Here is a 14,087-nt window from a genome sequence, read left to right as displayed (position 1 = left end):
TGCCCCATTTTATGACCTTGTTGAGTGAATCACTGCAGTTGATGAGTTAGTAGCATGGTTATTACATAAATCTGCCTTCCCCATTGACTTCTTTGCTTGTCAGAAGTTTGCAAAGGGTGGATCATGTTTCCTTGGGACCAGGGGTGAAATCCAGCAGGTTCTGACAGGTTCTGGAGAACTGGTAGCGGAAATTTTGCGTAGTTTGGAAAATGGGCATATACCACTTCTGGCTGGTCCCAGAGTGGGGTGGGAATGGAGATTTTGCAATATCCTTCCCCCAGGAGTGGGGTGGGAATGGAGATTTTGCAGTATCCTTCCCCTGCCACACCCACCAAGCCACGCTCACCAAGCCACACCATGCCCACTAAGCCACACCCACAGAACCAGTAGTAAAAAAAAATTGAATTTCACCACTTGGGACTGCTTGGGACACAGCAACAGTCATAAATACGAACCAGTTGCCAAGCATCTGAATTTTAATCACATGATCACATGATGATGCTGCAAAGCTCGTAACTGTGAAACACAGTCATAAGTCACTTTTTTCAGTGCCGATGTAACTTTGAACAGTCACTTAAACAAACTGTTGTAAATCGAGGACTACTTGTACAGATTCCCTATCCCTGGATTAAGGAAATTTGGCTCGAAATTGCTATTCAGTCTATGGCTTCTGGGTAAATCATGGGCCAATCATACAAACGTCACTTTTTCCCACTGCCAACCCTTTCCAGGTTGATCAGGTCAAGAAAGCTTACAAAAATACTAAAGCACTAATACTTATTGATACCGGCTAGATTAGATCCTTGAAATCTTGATAGTGTTTCTCTTTCCCTCATCTTATACCTATGACAGCCCTGACTAACTTGAAGGGACAAAAGAAAAGTACTTTATAAAGTTAGAAACCGCCGCCCTCCCCCCAGGCGTGAGAACATGTGCTGAAGTTTCTGCTGGAATAAAATAATTCCAGCATCTTGCCTAAATTCTAGGACTTTGGGGATGTCATAACATCCTATTCCACTAGATGTCAATATTTCCTAATCAAATTGATTTCCCAGTTCAACAACACAAATCAACTAGAGAAGTTTTGTATTTTCAGATGAAATTGGAGTAACTCATTGTTTCCTAGTCAAAAGTAACTCTTTTTTAAGATAGAGATAGTCCTAGCTCAGGGCTCTGCAACCTTAAACATTCAAAGAGCCATTTGGACCTGTTTCCCACAGAAAAGAAAACACCGGGAGCCACAAAACCCTTCCCATGCCTGACTACCTCTTGAGCGGCCACAAAACTAGCATATGTGGTTAAATTAAACGTTTTGTTTTCTTCTGAAACTTTTCTTTTCTTGGATTTATCCATGGTTGGCCTACCGGAGGTTGAAAAGCTCAATACATCGCGTGTGGCGGGTTCGCACATTGGCAGTTGCGACGCATATTTTGAGTGACAGGGAGCCGCAGCAGAGGGGTGAAAGAGACACATGCGGCTTCAGAGCTGCAGGTTGCTGACTTCTGTCCTAGCTTATGACCACAACTGAGCCCAACATTGCCTTTGCTAAGGAAAACAGTTGTTAAGTAGATTGCATGCAATGTTACAACCTGCTTGTCACCGTCGTTAAGCCAAACATGGAGTCATTAAGCGAATCTGGCTTCCCCCACTGACTTTGCTTGTTGGAAGCCAGCTAGGAAAGTTACAAAGGGTGATCACATGTCCCCATGGGGGATGCTGCAATTGTCATAAATAAATGCCGAGCCCCTGAATTTTGATCACATGACCATGGGGATACTGCACCAGTTGTGAAAAATACTCATAAGTCACTTTTTTAGTGCCGTTGTAACTTTGAAGAGTCGTTACATGAACGGCTGTAAGTCGAGGATTACCTGTACAACAAATGTCAAAAAAGTCATGATATTGGGAGTAATGGATCAGGATGGGATAAAGGTGTATTACCTTTAGCATACATTAATACTAGATGGAAAGAGTTATTTAAGCTGTAAGAAATCTTAGTTGGTTAACCAAATTTTTTTTTATCAGCTAATAATATGCACACTACTAATGAGCCGTGGTGGCGCCGTGGTTAGAATGCAGTATTGCAGGCTAACTCTGACAACTGCCAGGAGTTCGATCCTGACCAGCTCAAGGTTGACACAGCCTACCATCCTTCCGAGGTCAATAAAATGAGGACCCAGATTGTTGGGAGCAATAGGCTGATATTTGTAAGCCACTCAGACAGTGCTGTGAAACACTATGAGATGGTATACAGGTAGTCCTCAACTTATAACAGTTCATTTAGTGACTGTTTGAAGTTACAGCGTGTTAGGAAATTGTTATTACCCAACTGGTTGGTCAGGAAATATATTTCATTTTCATTTCATTTATTGGATTTGTATACCGCCCTACTCCTGAAGGACTCAGGGTGGTGAACAGCCACAAAATAAAACACATAAATACAAAATTTGAAAACAGAATAAAACCGAATTAAACAATTTGGCCAAGACAAATTTAAAACACCCAATAATTTTAAAAACAAATTAAAATTTACATTTTAAAGGGGAAAGATTTAGGCCAGGCCAGCTTGATGGAATAAAAAAGTCTTGAGAGCGCGACGGAAGGTGCGCAGATCCGGGATCCTCCGTATTTCTGGGGAGAGCTCATTCCAGATAGTAGGTGCCCCCACAGAGAAGGCTCTCCCCCCCTGTGGGCCGCCAGTCGACATTGTTTGGCCGACGGCACCCGGAGGAGCCCCTCCCTATGAGAGCGTACCAGTCGGTGGGAGGCTATTGGTGATAGCAGGCGGTCCCGTAAATAACCAAGTCCTAAGCCATGCAGTGTTCTAAAGATGATAACCAAAACCTTGAAGTGCACCCGGAAGACCACCAGGAACCAGTGCAGCTCGCGCAGGAGAGGTGTTACATGGGAACGCCACGTCGCTCCCATAACCACCTGCGCAGCCGCACTCTGCGCCAGTTGGAGCCTCTGAGTGCTCCTCAAGGGGAGCCCCATGTAGAGAGCGTTGCAGTAGTCCAGGAAGGAGGTGACGAGGGCATGAGTGACTGTGCGTAAGGAATATATAAACCAACATTGTGTGTTTGTAATTAAAAGTATTATGTAGCTTTAAAAAGTGTGTTGCATCATCCTGCATCCTGATTGGCTGAGCTCTGTAGCCAATGTATTTAAGGAGAGCTAAATTATGGTTTGTGTGGACACTACACCATTTTACCTGCTGATATGCTTTAACTATTTTTATTATTTATTTTATTATTTATGCTTTAAATATGAGCCTGGATAGCTCAGCAGACTAATGCATTGTAATTTAACTCCAGCTGTCTGCAATTAGTAAGTTCGAATCTTGCCAGGCTCAAGGTTGACTCAGCCTTCCATCCTTTCTAAGGTAGATTAATTGAGGACCCAGTTTGTGGGGGCAATAAACTGACTTTGTAAAAATATACAAAAGTATGAAGGCTATTGCTTAACGCATTGTAAACCGCCCTGAGTCTCTGGAGAAGGGCGGCATATAAATCAAAAAAAAAAAAAAAACAACCTCTAGATTTGATCTCTCTGCATGATCATTGTTTGGTCATGGCTATTTATTGCTTTTCTACTATTTATTGACTGTTTTTATATTGAACTGTGTTCCTGAATGAAACTAAAGAAGATCTGTTTTATTGTATTTTTCTACAACTGGTAAGAAGACTTTATATTGGAAAATATCCCTGAACTGATCTTTATCTCACTTTATATGTATATGACTTGGAATGTTTTTTGACTATGATTTTGCTTTTTCCCTAAAAATAAAATATTATCAAAACCCAGTTTGTTTGTATGTGAACTGTTATTATCCACAATCATTCTCAGTCACTTTCGTGCATAAACTCAAAGGGTACTCTGCTCAATAACCCACAACAAGAATATCCTTAACATATTAAGGATATTTTCATATCCTTAACATATTTTCAGCAGCACTGAAAAAAATGACTTATGACATTTTTCACACTTATGACCATTACAGCATCCCCATGGTCATGTGATTTACATTCAGATGCTTGACAACTGACTCGCATTTAGGACAAATGTTGCGAGAAAAGTCGTAAACTGGATCAAAACTCACTGAACAAATTTCTCACTTAGCAACATAAATTTTGGGCTCAATTGTGGTCGTAAATTGAAGACCACCTGTATAAGTGCTATTGCTATCACTAACGGAAGCAGTTGTAGACTAAGGCGCAACGTTCTTGAACTCTGGATGGGGCATTCATGCACTACTTTGGAAGAGATGCTTATGCTTTCTAAAAACAATCCAGTCAGCATTTTTTTTACTGTTGCTCAGTGATTGAGGATGCCTTCTGGGCTGCGTTCCAATCCGCCTTTATTTCACAGGTTCAAACCCCATGGAACATCATCAGAATTAAAATGAATAACCGGGGCAGAACCGGTTTGTTGACGTCATATCGTCATTGCTACCGGCTCGGGAGAACCCGGCCCAAACTGGGAGGAACCCACCACTGGACGGAACCTCCCCAAAGGGACTTATGACTCAGTTTCAAAGTTCTGATGTTGATCCCCTCCAATCACATGACTACATTTTGAATCCTTGGCAACCAGCCCAAACATTTACATCTGTTTGTAGCCTCCTGTGACCACAATTTATGTTTTTGCTGGAAACCAGCGTTTACTTTTGGTTTCCCGCAAAAACCAGTCCACAGCAAACAATGGGTTTGCTTAATGACCATGGCATTCACTTAATGACTGCCACCAAAAAGGTCATAAAAATGGGTCCAGTCACATGGCGGCCCTCTTTACAACTGTCGCAAGTTATGGCTGTACCAATAAAAGACAATATTTGTAGGTTGAAATGAGGGGTCCTTGGTTCTCTCTTAGCTTCATCGTTTTCTTGCAGACGCTTCATTACGGTGGCACAGTGGTTAGAATGCATACTGCAGGCTACTTCTGCTGCCTCCAGCTGCCTGCAATTTGGCAGATCGAATCTCACCAGGCTCAAGGTTGACTCAGCCTTCCATCCTTCCGAGGTTGGTAAAATGAGGAGCCAGATTGTTGGGGGCAATAGGCTGACTCTATAAATGGCTTAGAGAGGGCTGTAAAAGCACTGTGAAGTGGTATATAAGTCTAAATGCTATTGCTATTACACAAACTAGGTAACATCATCAGTGCTAATCAGTCTAGCACTGACGATATTACATAAACCAGCACTGATGATGTTGCCAGGGGTGGGCTGCTGGGGGTTCGCAGGGGTTCGGGAGAATCTCTAGCTAAGATTCTGTGCAGTTTGGAGAACCCACAAATCCCACCTCTGTCTGGCCCCGCCCACCCCACCCCGCCCCTCCCAGGAGTCCCCACGCGACCTGTTTTGGATGCAGGTAAGTGCAGGCTGCGCGTGGAGGCTCAGGGAGGCGAAAAAGGAGCCTACCAGAAGTTTGAGAAGGCTGGAAACAGGTCCATTTCCAGCCTCCAGAGGGCCTCTGGAGCATGGGGAGGCCGTTTTTGCCCTCCCGGAGGCTCGAGAAAGGCCTCTGGAATCTGGGGAGGGCAAAAATACACCCCCGCTGTGGTGCAGGAGGGTGACTAGGCCACACCCACCATGGCCACGCCCACCCAGCAACCGGGCAGAAAACCCCTTGATAAAATTTTTGAAGCCCACCCCTGGATGTTACTAGTTTGGGTAATTAAACTTCTACAAGAAAACAACCAAGCTCAGAGAGCATCAAGCAGGGGTGAAATGCTCCCGGTTTGGACCAGATCGGCTGATCTGGTAGCAATGGCGGCGGGTGGTTCGTAGAACCGGTAGCAAAAATCCCTCCCCCCCCCGCCCATGCCCACCCAATCACCCGGTTGCCCGCTTCTTTTATAAAATGCTTTTAAAAGGTAAAAAAAAAGGCTCTGATGATCACAGCTGAGCCATGCGATCATCAGAGCCTTTTTCTTTTTACTTTTAAAAGCATTTTTTTACAACCTATTCGGCTGAATAGGTTGTAAAAGAAATGCTTTTAAAAGTTTAAAAAATATGCGCACCACAGCTGATCAACACTGCACCCCACCCCATCCCGTGCGCTGTTCTACTTACCCCATGCCTCCTTTTGGTATGCGCTGTGCGCGCGCACCTCGCATTTGGTGCATGGTGCACACTGTGCATATGTGCGCGCAGCACCATTGTGCAGCCAGCAAACTGGTAGTAAATCGGTTCATATTTCACCACTGGCACCAAGGACCCCTCACTTATAACCAGTGGTGGGATTCAGTAATTTAACAACCGGTTCTCTGCCCTAATAATTTCTTCCAATACCAGTTTGCCAAACTGCTCAGAAAGTTAACAACCGGTTCTCCCGAAGTGGTGCAAACCGGCTAAATCCCACCACTGCTTATAACTGTAATTGCCATGCTCAACTACAGTCATAACTCGAGGATGACCTATATAAGTGGCTACGGTGCTGCACCAAGAGCAAAGAGACCCAGATTCTAGGGTCCAGAAGCCAGCTGGGTGACCTCCGGCCTAAAATCTGGTGGAGAAACAAAACCATTCAGGACCAATACTAGTAAGATAACTGCATCTTCTTCAACTGTTGGTCTTGCTAACTCATGATTATAGGAATTATAATCCAACACAACAAGACTGAAAAAGTGCCAGTCTAGGAGAAGCTGCTCTATAGCTTGCTTCAATAGTCTTCCCCTGCTAATTTTATTAATAAAGATTTGTCATTTTCCCTATTTGTACAGCATATTCAATTAAAACGAATACATTTAAAAGGAGTGGTGGGGTTAGGGTTAAGCTATGTTTTCCAAATGGGGCCATCTATTCCAACTCGAATTGAAACCTTTTTTGTTCCTGTATACAAACCTAGCAAATATAACCCACAGGATTCCAGTGAGGATAAAACTAAGATTCAGCAGATCTCTGAGCACACTGGGCAGGGCGTGAGATTGTTGTAAGAAAAAAAAAAGGCAAAGAGAATAAATAATAAAATGCACCATATTGGCAAATCCGCCTTGAAGATCGAGAAATCCATCCAATGTCGGTGTTACACAATTATCTGTTTGAAGTCAAAATACCAGCTTTTGGTCTCTTCAGACCTGTTTTTGGAAGACAAAATGATGGGGTAGGAGGGGGAAATCACTCACCCTGGGACTCCTAGAAGTTGATAAGCTACTGACGTTGCAATTTATGGCTCTGTAATTGTCCTGTTTTTTTAAAGCACTGCTCCGATTTTAATTCTGCTCTCTTTCGCAATTCTTTCCTTCAACTGGTACCTTGTAAATAAAGAGCAAAATAAATTGTGATAAGACGGATCACTTAGTTGTTGTGTAATGGTGGAAAATCCCAGCTTTCCTTTCTGAATTGCTCTTCCTCTGAAGGGGGGGAGCTTTGGGGTCACCTTCAGGGGGTAAAGGAATTACAGATGTGGGTGACCCTCTTCAAAAGCCTCTCCCCACCTTAACCCAACCCATTCGACTTCCCTTTGAACTCTTGGAAGAGGGAACTTAATCCTGAGTCCAAAATCATACCAGGGTGAACAGTCTCTACCAAATTATTGGCAACTCTGGAAGATTGACAGTTCTTACCTCGTCAAGTCTTCTCCAATTTCTTCCTACTACTGGTATGAAATAGCATTTTTCCTCTTCCCCATCCTCTCTTTTCTCTCTTTTCTTTTTCCCCCATTTTTTTTCTCATAGAACACTCCTTTTTTAGAGAGTGCCTCATTTAGCGGCCATTTGCAGTTAGAATCATGATTGAAAACTAGTCCTTGCATTTGTGACCTTTTAGTTCTGTAAAGCAAAGGAACACTGAAGTAAGATCAAAAGCACACTTGCAGTTTTCATTTTATTTAATGACATTTTGGGTCCCAACTGTGGTCCCTAAATGAGGACTACCTGTAGTTTCCTGGATATGTTTGGTCAACTTCATTACTCTGCAATATGAAAAGTGCTATTACATTTTTGGGGGGTTACACAAATTTTCCAACATTATGATGCCTCCCTAATTACTCACACTTTCCAAATCAGAAAAGTCCACTTCTAAACATACATACACAGAGAGAGAAATCATTTCTTGGTCAAAGTAAGTAAAAGCAAGCCTTTATGGATAATTTTATTGAAATATTTTTCTGTTTTACAAATTTTATTTCCCATTAAATAAAATGGATTCATGGAAGTTTACCTATCTCCTGCAAGAAATATTTTTCTCTTACACTGAGAAATTAATACCTACTAAATTCTTTCCTTCTTTCCTTTCCATTCCTTTCCTTCCCTTCCCTTCCCTTCCCTTCCCTTCCCTTCCCTTCCCTTCCCTTCCCTTCCCTTTCCCTTTCCCTTTCCTTTCCACTTTGGAAAAGGTGGACAGAAGCTTTGGCTTGTCCCACCTTTGTTCACTTTTAAGCATGGAAATAAATTTATTCGGAAGAAAGAATAAAGCACTAGTGATTTCATTGGAATTAGAAAAATTAACTATTGGTGGAAACCCTGCCACTGCTGAAGATATTTTGCAAAAGAAATGGTTCTAAATTCCAATTTGGTTTTTTTTAAAAAAAAAACTCACCCCATTTGAAGATTTAGCCATGCTAGAACTCTTGATGTTCTAGTGTTCTGTGTTCTTTCTTGACACAGAAAGATATCAAGAATTTATAATAAAATAGGTTACACTATTTCCTTCTTAAATTGCACTAATGCACATATATATTTGAAAGCCAGTTTCAGTGGTGGATTGCTACTGGTTCACCCCGGATCGGGCGAACCAGTAGCAGCGGAGGCGGGAGGCTCTGTCCACCCACCTGGATCCTTTTGCGCATGTGCAAAAGTGTTGCACATGCGCGCAAGCGTGCCCATGCCCACGAGCAAACCGGTAGCAACAGGTTTTGAAACCCGCCCCTGGCCAGTTTGATGTAGTGTTAAGGCATTAGGCTAGAAACTGGGAGACTGTGAGTTCTAGTTCCACCTTGGGCATGAAGCTAGCTGGGTTACCTTGAGCCAGTCACTTTTTCTCAGTCCTACGGAGCCTGGCTAGCTCTGCAGACAAGGCACTGTAATTTAACACCAGCTGTCTGCAATTAAAGCAAGTTCGAATCTTGCCAGGCTCAAGGTTGACTCAGCCTTCCATCCTTTCTAAGGTAGGTAAATTGAGGACCCAGTTTGTGGGGGCAATAAGCTGACTTTGTATAAATATACAAAAGGATGAAGGCTATTGCTTAACGCACTGTAAGCCGCCCTGAGTCTCCGGAGAAGGGCGGCATATAAATCTAATTAAAAAAAAAAAAATAGCACACCATTTCTGAAAAAAACTTGCCAAGGAAAACTGCAGAGACTTGTCCGGGCAGTGTCTTAAGAATCAGACATGATTGAATGGAAGAATATATACAGGTAGTCCTTGACTCACGACTGTAATTGAGCCTGGCAGTTTATAATTGTTAAAGCATGATAGTTGCAAAGCAGGTCAGCATCACATGATGGATCCGATTTTACAACTTTTTTGGCTGCAATGCAGCGGTCATAAAGCAAACACCAGAGCTGTTCAGTGAACAGGTGGTTATTAAGCAAACCCATGGTTTGCTATGGGCCATAAACCAGAAGTAAATATGGGCTTTTAGCAAAAGCGCTGTAAATTGTGGTCAGATGACCGGGGCACTGCAAAGGCCTTCAATGTGATCTGATTGTCAATTGTCCAAAATGCAGTTACCATATCATTGCAAGGGTGGGTGTGCAATGTTGGAACTTCAAAATCAAATCCCAAGTGGCTTTTTTGGGGAGGGGGGGTCTATCAGCGGTGGGTTGCTCCTGGTTCTGTCTGGTTCTTGAGAACCGGTAGTAAAAGCGGCGGGAGGCTCCGCCCACCTGCCCGGATGTCATAATGGACGATCTGTGCATGCGCGCACTCCCGTTGCAAGTAAGTAGAACCCACCCCTGGGGTCTATCACTCTGAATGGTTGATAAGCAACCAGTCGCAAGTTGAGGACTACGTGTGTGTGTATGCGTGTGTGTCTCCTTTGAAGATTCTTTCAGCGGTTCAAAAATAAATCAATACATTTGACCATCTTTAACCAGTGATACCCATGTCCTGTCTTTTTCTTGTGACGTTTTTGAAGAAGTTGAGAAAAACCACCCAACAATCTTTCAAAATGAATCCCACTATTGATTTGTTCTCTTTATTTCCTTAGGCATATGCAGTGATGCAATGCCAAAAAAACCCAACAACAACCTGGCTCTCTTCCAGTTTGCTCTAGTTGGAAAGAAATGTAACTGAGCCCTGACTGAAACATGAAATCATACCTAGCGTAGAAAAATAAACAAAGCACCAGGGTTCACCCAATGAACAGATCAGAAAAACTATTTAAACTAGAAAAGAAAGCATTTCATCACACTGTGCAGGATTAATCTGTGGCATTAATATCACCATAAAAGGTGCTGATGGCCACTAAACTGGAGATTTGAAAGCCGATTGGATTATTGTTGTGAAAGGTGGATCTATCAAAAGTTTCTTGGTTTGAAAAGGTTGGGAACGCCATACTGTATATCCAAATTCTAGCTGTAGAAATGCTTTTCTACAGCTAGAAGTGACACTCTTGTTGGAGTATCCCGTTTGTGAGTAATGTTTATTTATATCCCACCTTTATTATTTTTTATAAATAGCCCAAGGCGGCATACAATACTTCCTCTTCCTATTTTTCCCACAACCACCACCCATGTGAGGTGGGTTGGGCTGAGGGGGTGTGACTGGCCCAAAATCACCCAACCATCTTTTTTGCCTAAGATGGGGCTAGAACTCACAGTCTCCCAGTTTCTGAGCCAGTACCTGGAGCACCAGACCAAACCTGGACCACCTGAATAGTTATTGTGAGAAATCAAATGCTGGACCCAGAGGCTCCTGGCATATTCTTATTTTTTTTTTTTTATGCCCTGTTGTTTGCTGACAAAGTTTGTTAACAGAATACACCCAAAAAGTAAATTACAACAGTAGTTAAACGCATAAATTGCTCTAGTTGAAATATGAATGAGCAATAAACAGCTGTGAAAAACCATTAATGCGAAGGATACATTCATTCAAAATTAGTTTTATTCATTAGCAATAATAATCATGTTTTCTTATATGCCGTTATTTATATATGTACATTGGTTTTGAGAATGTCCGGTTCTGAATGACCATAGATGCTTTACATAATGGAAAAAAAAACAAGAACTGTAAAAGAGAAACAGGTGATATGCATCCAGAAACATCAAATAGAGCAGGGGTCTCCAACCTTGGCAACTTTAAGACTTGTGGACTTCAACTCCCAGAATTCCTCAGCCAGCTTTGCTGGGAGTTCTGGGAGTTGAAGTCCACAAGTCTTAAAGTTGCCAAGGTTGGAGACCCCTGAAATAGAGCAGCACAAAATCATACTGAAAAATATCTTAAAGAGGTTCACTCACCTGAGAAAATACTCAGGTTTTCAATTCCTTAATGGAACATTGTTCTTGAACATAATATATTGACTTTTTCTATAGAAATATCGTATTGTATACATGTCCAAAATGTTTATATTTGTCCTTAAGTTGACATACATATCACCCACACCCCAAAGTAAATCACGTTTTTTATTTATTTAAGGGGGAGATTGATCAATGATCAGAGAAACTCAACTAGCATCCACATTTTGCATACTTTTGGCATTAGGCAAATATAGTTTCCCCAAACTTTTAAATCATATTTTAATTGTATTTAATAATATATTAGTATGTCCAGTCTTTGTAGGTCTATAAAGCAAAGGAAAGCTGAAATAAGCACAGCCATGGTTTCACATAGCAACCACTTGTAGGAAGTTAGCACCCACCCCTCTCCTAGAAGAATGAAATATTATAGGAAACATTAAAAAGGCAGAATATTATATTTCCTTGGATGAGAAATGGAGAAACATGGTTTTTTTAGGCAGGAACCAGACTCATTCTTAGTAGTCCCACCCTCCTCAATAGCCCACAGCAGATGTCAGCACTTAAGAGATAAAGAGATGGCTAGGACTATTCATAAGTAAATACCCTCACCCAGGATCCAACAAAGATAGGATTAGCCCTCAGACATAATAGGAATTGCCCAAACCCTCTTCATTATATCATCACCTAGCAAGATTAAACCAAGCCTGGGACTCAAGACAACCTACAGTTACCCCTGCATGGCACCATGGGAGTCTGACAACCAATCAGGATACCTGCCCTTACACAGGAACAGGAAGCTCTAAGGCATACATACATACATAAGAGAGCGTGAGCAGGAGGTTGAGCTAGATGACCTCCAAGATCCCTTCCAACTCTGTTACTGTTGTTGTTGTTATTATTATTATTATTACTCTCTCTTCCATGTGCTCATTTTTGCCCAGGACCCAAAAAACCCATGTGGTCCTGTCCACCATTAAACCATCTTTCCAAACAGCTTCCATGTTTCCAGTGTCATTCTCCCCACTTGGAACTGAACCCAGATGGACATTTCTTCCAACACACTTTGCTTAAAGACAAAGTCGTTGGTCCCAATTGTTGTCGCTAAATGAGGACTCCCTGTATTTTTGTGCCTTTACTTGATTTTATTGGATATGTTTTGACTGAAATTGTGTTTTTTTTTTTTAGTGTGTTGTAAATTGTAAACACATTAAACCTGGGTGGCTTAAAACCTAAATAAAATTGGGCCCAATCCCCTTTGTCAGCAGATGTTTAACACTTCAATGGCCATCTCCAAAGATAGGAATCAACCACAGGCACCACGAGCAGAACAATTATGTGACAAGAAGGCAAACTCTTCCAATTGTCAAGGGCTTGGGGCTGATTCTTTGCAACCATCAGGATCCCCGAAAAGGATGAAAATAGGCCTCTCAAAGCTGGCTGAACCACGAACAGAGACGCAAAAGAGCTGGTCCATGGATCCATTCTTTTTCTCCAACTATATGGCAGGAGTTCTATTTTCTCCAGCCAGATTTTGTAGAGATAAGTAGCAGCCACTGGAGTTCTTTAACGGAATATATTGCATTCTTAATTTTGCTCCTGCTTCTTTATACACTTTTACATGTTTATTTAAATGGCATTTAATACTATGACTGTTTTTAAATATCTTACATTGGTTTTTTTAAATACCCAATGTTCTCCGCAGAATCTACTTTGCAAGTTACTGTAACCTTCCCCAGCGTGTTGGTTGATTGATCCAACTCCCCCTTATCACCTCCTGCCAGCCAGCCATCCATGTTGGCTGAGGACGATGGGCCCCGCGATCCAAGCGCTTTTCGGAGGGCATCCGAGAAAAAACTGCATGGTCACGACAAGGATCGGGGAGGGGAAGAGAAAAAAAATAATAATTAAGGCCCTCCAAACGCGCCGCGATCACATCACACCCGATGCTGATGCCGCTTGAGATAAGGAGCTCTTCCTTCCACGCACGTGGACTTTCGGCCTCTTGACTGCTTCTGTCTTTTTTCCCCCCCCCCATCGCCGACCACAAAAATGTCTGTTGTAATTACGTTAATGGGATAGGCAAGGCTCTGGCGGAGAGAAAGGGGGAAGAGGAGGAGGAGGATCTTTTAACTCAAAGAGAGCCAACTCGAGGGAGAGCAAAGAAAAGAAGCGGAACTGACTTTAGCAAGAGTTCGCCCTTAGGGAGCGTCTCCAAAGAGCCAAACCCATCCCTTTCAATTAACGGGCCTCTCACCGACTCCACCCCGCTTTCCCTCGCGGAGCTATTAAAGGCGCTAGAGCTGTGCGAGGAGGGGGAAACTCTATATCTATATCTGTGTGTGTGTGTAACTATAACTTTGTTTTCTTTTCTTTTCATAGGTCTTTATGTGTATTTCTCTTTAGCCAGGTTCTTCCTACGTAAATCAAGATTTTTATGCAGCCCTAGTTCAGTGAAATCACAATCCACTAGTTTCTAGGCTTTCTTCAGGCAGGCAGCAAGCACCCTGCTGCTCATTGGGAGACTAAGGAGACTTAAGATAGACTAAGGAGACTAACTCCTAAATAGATCTATCTTAGTCTCCCAATGGGCAGCAGAGTGTTTGCTGGCTGCCTGAAAAAAGCCTAGAAACTAGTGGATTGTAATTTCACTGAACTAGGGCTGCATAAAAATCTTGGTTTACGTAGGAAGA

This window comes from Pantherophis guttatus, chromosome 1 (genome assembly GCF_059756535.1).
Source record: "Pantherophis guttatus breed Tessera chromosome 1, ASM5975653v1, whole genome shotgun sequence".
Classification (NCBI taxonomy): Eukaryota; Metazoa; Chordata; class Lepidosauria; order Squamata; family Colubridae; genus Pantherophis; species Pantherophis guttatus.
Note: the sequence above shows the minus strand (reverse complement) of the source record.